The sequence below is a fragment of the Panulirus ornatus genome, chromosome 2 (genome assembly GCF_036320965.1).
Source record: "Panulirus ornatus isolate Po-2019 chromosome 2, ASM3632096v1, whole genome shotgun sequence".
In the NCBI taxonomy this organism is placed as follows: Eukaryota; Metazoa; Arthropoda; class Malacostraca; order Decapoda; family Palinuridae; genus Panulirus; species Panulirus ornatus.
Window position 1 is genome coordinate 63,139,108 of NC_092225.1, and position 6,000 is coordinate 63,145,107.

A 6,000-nucleotide genomic window follows, 5' to 3' on the forward strand; every position below is an offset into this window, starting at 1 on the left:
GTTCTCTCGAGGAGGGCAGGCCCGAAGACCATGACACTGATGAGTCAAACTCGGGGTGAGGGGTATCACACATGGTGGGGCACCATACCTGGTGAGGGGTATCACACATGGTGGGGCACCACACCTGGTGAGGGGTACCACACATGGTGGGGTATCACAATGGTGGGGCACCACATCTGGTGAGGGGTATCACACATGGTGGGGTATCACAATGGTGGGGCACCACATCTGGTGAGGGGTATCATAATGATGGGGCACCACATCTGGTGAGGGGTATCATAATGATGAGGCACCACATCTGGTGAGGGGTATCATAGTGATGGGGCACCACATCTGGTGAGGGGTATCATAATGATGGGGCACCACATCTGGTGAGGGGTATCATAATGATGGGGCACCACATCTGGTGAGGGGTATCACAATGGTGGGGCACCACATCTGGTGAGGGGTATCACACAGGTGGGGCACATGCAGTTAGGGACACCAAAAGTAGTGAGCGGCAGAACGCATGGTAAAGATCACTAAACGTTTTGAAGGTCACCAACACGTAGTGGATGCACTACACGTGGTGAGACACCACACGTGGAAGGGCATGTCTCTATCGACCCTCCTCCCCCATCTGGTCCCGTCAAGATGCAGAGGAACACAGCTGGTCTGCGTGTGTTCGTCTCTGCACCAAATAACTGCACAAATTTAAGCAAAAAAAAAAAAAACTGCTGACACTGAGGTAGTGTTAGATTATGCTGACATAAACAAGCATATCAGGTGTTTTACCTCCGTCATCTCAGTTTATCTGTCCATGAAACACTGCCAGTATTTGGTCCGGTTTAATATTTAAAGTGCAGGCCATGCATTGTGGACGTGATTACCGCTGGTGTCGACGTGGCTAGCTCGCCTGCCACACTAAGGTCCTGTTACAGGAAATTATGACACATTCTTCCTCCTTGGGGGAGCCGAATGGCAACCAGAGCAGAGCAGACGTAGCCTACTGGGGGAAAAGCTCAGGTCATCATGCATGTGCAAGGTGACCTGAGATGCTTTGATAATAATGTGGAGAATTTAATGCCGTGTTTTGGACTAGTGACCAGGTCACACCTGCTAACACACACCAATAATAGTGACAACTCCTACCATCCATCTACAGGAATTGGAAGCCATACTTACCTGCACTTACCCACCTATAGAGAGGGGTGACGTTAACCCACCCTACGTTTGGGGTGATCTCATTCACTCACAGAGGCAGCAACCACCTACATGGTGGGGTGGTTTCATCCACAAGGGGTGAGGGGTACCATCACCCACCTACAGTGTGGGGCAGCCTATCCCACCTACATTATAGGGTGGCTCAAGCAGCCTCAAAGAGAGTGCTTAAGACGAGATTTCAACCACTAAAAAGCACCGTCTCACTACACGTCCATCAGTAACCCTTCCCATACCCAAGCGGGTGGTAAATGTAATATACCTCCCTGGTCGGTGGCTGTCTATCACCGACTACATTCCTACCGAGAGAGAGAGAGAGAGAGAGAGAGAGAGAGAGAGAGAGAGAGAGAGAGAGAGAGAGACCTGGGTCTCCTAAACACAAACCCCTACAAAACCCAGGCCTTAACTTACGGAGAGTACCAGCCTGCATATAACGAATTGCTTCGGCAGCGTCCGCGTCCCCTGTGAGCAGCCTGACGAAGGGGTGACGCAGCGAAGCATAACCCTCTGATGGTGACCTGCGATTATGAAAATATGTTGACTCGTGTCGGTAATTGCTTCTTCGAAGTGAAATTATTCTTGGTTTACAGTAACACAGAAAGGAGGGGAAGAAAAACTAGTTACCGTACATACTGACAAGAAAATAAATATACACATGCTGTCGGACTCCGCCTGTCTGTCCTTACACCTCGAGTGAACAGGTGCGTCCAGCAAGGTTTAATCATCTGACAGAGTACAGTCTAGTCAAATACTATTCACTTCAAAAGAGTCCATCTTATCCCTGCTACTAAGTGTAACGCAGTCTTGGAGTTGCAGGAGACCCTGGGAGGGGTGTTACCGGACTCCGCCTCCATGGGGTTACTCGGTTAGTCTGTGAAGTTGTATCATCAACAGGAAACGAAAAAGCGTACAGTTTCGTACCAGATCTCACAACAAGAATCCACAAATCTCCTGGTGAAGACATGGTGACGTCTTGGCGAGGGGGTTTCTAACCCCCCCTAAAGCCCGGGCTACGCCCAGGCTGTTGGGTTAGGTCGTTGGTCGACCAAACTGTTGGAAGCCTCAGCCCGCAGGCCCATATAGCCCCCACGGCCTGGTTGGTCTGGTCCACTTTGGAGGTACTTGTCCAGTACACGCTTCAACTTCTCTAATGTGCATTCTATAGTGCTTGTGATACGAGGCCCGGATGTCTAAGGTGTTCTCTCTGTGCATATCGCACCTTTGGATCTCAGAGGTAGTATTTTACAAAGCCTTCCATGCCTGTCATGCCAGTAGGATGTCATTGCTGAGTGTAAGTTGGGAACTATACTTTCCAGGATTTTTAAGGTATAGATGATGATACACCTCTCCCGTACGCTGTCACTGACCATAATCATACTTCTCAAGACGTTTATCCTCTCAAGGATGGACTACTGCTATGTTCTCACGTCACTTTGCAAGGCACGCGAAGTTGCAGAATTAGAAAATGTTCTTTCACAGTCCATGTCAATGTGATAAAGGAACAAAATCACTAAGAAAGGCTGAGATCGCTGAGGCTGTTACTCCCTGGAAATTCCTTGAAGGCGCGACAGGCATGAAAGACTCTATAAAATACTGCCTCTGAAATCCAAAAGTGCAAAATATACAAACAGAGAGAACACCTTCAACATCCGGGACCCAAGACTCTTCAACGCCATGCATGCTATCATCAGAAACACCATGATATACACAGGAGAGACGATTAAGAGTGCCCGAGACAAGTACCTACAAAGTGTACCAGACTAGCTAGCCAGGCTGTGGGGGCTACGTGGGCCTGCGGGCTGCGGATTCCAATAGCCTGGTCGACCAATGACCCAACCCAGAAGCCTGGGTTGGTAGGGGTAGAAGACCTTCGATGAATACTCTAGCCACAACCCATGTGCCTGAAGCTTGAAGCTGCAGGAGCCCCATAAAAAGATAGATGGAGAAATAGATATATAGATAGATATCATGGAGACATTCAGGTAGACAGAGATACTGTTTGATGATTCCTCTATACCCTCTGCTAGACGAACAAATAATTTAGAAATATTCCTTACGAATTAAACATTATAATCGAGAGGAAAAGCTCTAACGTAACAGAAATGATGATGCAAGTTCATGTTTGGTGTGAAGGTCCTCGTGCCACCAGCCACCACGGCCAGGGCTGAGGGCAGGCACCTCACTCCCTGCCCTCCATTTGTCTTACTTCCCACACTCAAATTCCCATTTGGTCTAATTCGTCTTCTTCCATTTCCCTCCACTGTTCTATTACCTTCCCGAGCGCCTCTTTTCTTTGTCTCGCCCCATCCTCGCGGAATATGTGTCTTACTATCATCTAAATATTTAAGTGCAATTCATCTACAGTTATTGAAAATGAGTACGTATTACACTGATTGTTTCGCCTCGCAGTTATGAGTGAGTTATCTTTCTCCCTATTCTTATCTAACCATTAAAACTGGAATGCTGGAAGTTTCCTACTGGAAACCATGAAATGGTTTCCTTTCTCAAGACCCCGAAACTAGGGCCATTCCCTTGGCCATTTCTGCACCTCGCTAACTTTAGTAATATCCTTATCTTTCTTTTGTCCTTAAGAACCTTATAATAATAATAATAATAATAATAATAATAATAATAATAATAATAATAATGAATGTTTCAATTTTGTCATAATTTGTACTGCTTTCCCTCTACACATCGACTGTTCCCCTTCTCCTCAGAGTCTGCCACTACCCATTCACAGTGCCCCATCTCCTCGGGTTCTGCCACTATCCATCCACAGTTGAGAAACTCCTCAGGCTCTGCCACTACCCATTCACAGTGCCCCATCTCCTCGGGTTCTGCCACTACCCATCCACAGTTGAGAAACTCCTCAGGCTCTGCCACTACCCATTCACAGTGCCCCATCTCCTCGGGTTCTGCCACTACCCATCCACACTTGAGAAACTCCTCAGGCTCTGCCACTACCAATCCACAATGTACAAACTCCTCAGGCTCTGCCACTAGCATCCAAGGTTCCCCATCTGTCAGGCTCTTCCACCATTATCCACTGCCCCCCATCTCTCAGGCTCTGCCACAGCGCCTCATCTCTTCAGCCTCTGCTACTGCCCATCCAAGGCGCCTCGTCCCCTCACACTCTTCCCTCTTTAAGAACCTCCAGTGATATAGCCGACACAGGTTAGCACCACCGACACACACTCCACTCTTCTGTTTCTGTAAAATCTGAACTTGCAGGAAGGCGTCGTATAGCAACACAACCACTAGTAACCGGAGCACAGACATGACGCATATAACATGCAAACAAATATTACAGAAGTATCTGGTTCCTTAAACACTTCCATGATGGAGTCTGAGACATAATAAGACATGCAAACCAAATTCAAAGATTAACAAAGAAAAATCTAATAGATAAAGCTATAACTTTATACCATCTAAGGTAGGATACACTATAGTCAAACTATGATTAATTCACATGGCAAACTTGATCAACTTCTTTTAAAGTTTACCTGATGAAAGCGGCTATTTTGGACAAACATGAACTCGGGCTGCAAACACCAGTGACCTGGATGATCAGAAGTTCACCTGGACAGGAATAATTCCCAGGTACATGGCAGCAGAACAACACCCTGGATTCGAATACTGGTACACATTGCCTCACCTTGGCCCCTCAAGCAGCACCGTGCCTCACCCTTCATCCACAACTCCCATCCAGCAACACCGTGCCTCATCATCCATCCACAGCTCCCCTCCACCAGTATAGTGCCTCATCCTAGCCATCTACAGCACCCCTTTACTGGCAACGTGCATCATTATAGCCATCCAAAGCACTTTCCTCACTCCTAACAACCTGCAATAGTCATTTCATCAGAACCTTACTTTACCCCCAACTATCCACAGTGCCCATACACAGAAATCTTGCCTCATCGCAGCCCACAGACATCCTTACCCGTAGCTGTGACCAAAGCCTCAGTACCACACTCGTACCCGTGCCTCACCCCAGTCATCCACAGCAGACCTTCAACGGCATCGTACCTCACCCAGGACCGTTGACATCCACAACAGACCATCTCTCCCTTAATCTGCCTCACTCCAGTCTGTTGATCGACTTCGGCGTACCAAGTGCTGCAGTTGGACCTGGTGCCAAGGTTATCATAAAATGTGATCCCCCCCCCTTATCTGGAGCAACTCTTCCATCAACCCAACACTTTCGTCAGCGCCTGGACTTCCAAACAAATCTTCCCTGCTTTAGAAGAGATATGACATGTGTCAACCTTATTCTCTCTTGTCAAAGTCTGACCTTAGTCTCAAGACAAATTAAAGGTTTATTTTAAATCCCCTTTGGCGCCACCAAAGGTAATTACAGGGGCATAGAGGCATCAAAAGGGAAAGAAACATTTGGAAAGCTTACTTTAATGCCACTTTGGGGATGCTAAAGGGCAAGAGAATTGAATCCCACCACCCAAAAACCTTTCATCATTACTTCGTCCCATAAACACTTCTGTACGAACACATATTGCTTAATGTAGTAAAGTGACATATGGCAAATGCGTATTACAACTGTAACGAGCCATCTAACGAGCCATCAATAACTTCTCGTCCTACCACCTTGTTACCTCCCCATGACCCCCACCACCTCTCTCTCTCTCTCTCTCTCTCTCTCTCTCTCTCTCTCTCTCTCTCACCAACCTTCTCTCCCTGGACAACATTACACCCTACCAACCGCTCCTTATTCTAATGATCGTTCATCCCTCCCGTTGTCCATAGAATGTGGGCGTCACCAGGTCGCCCGCCGGCAGCCGGGCC

General features: G+C 47.6%; 1 protein-coding gene across 8 annotated transcripts in view; it reads right to left on the minus strand.

The window, feature by feature from the left end:
* The window catches only part of LOC139756673 (fat-like cadherin-related tumor suppressor homolog), a 1,059,999-nt gene that overhangs the window by 1,053,069 nt on the left and 930 nt on the right, over positions 1-6,000 (minus strand). The window lies entirely within an intron of this gene.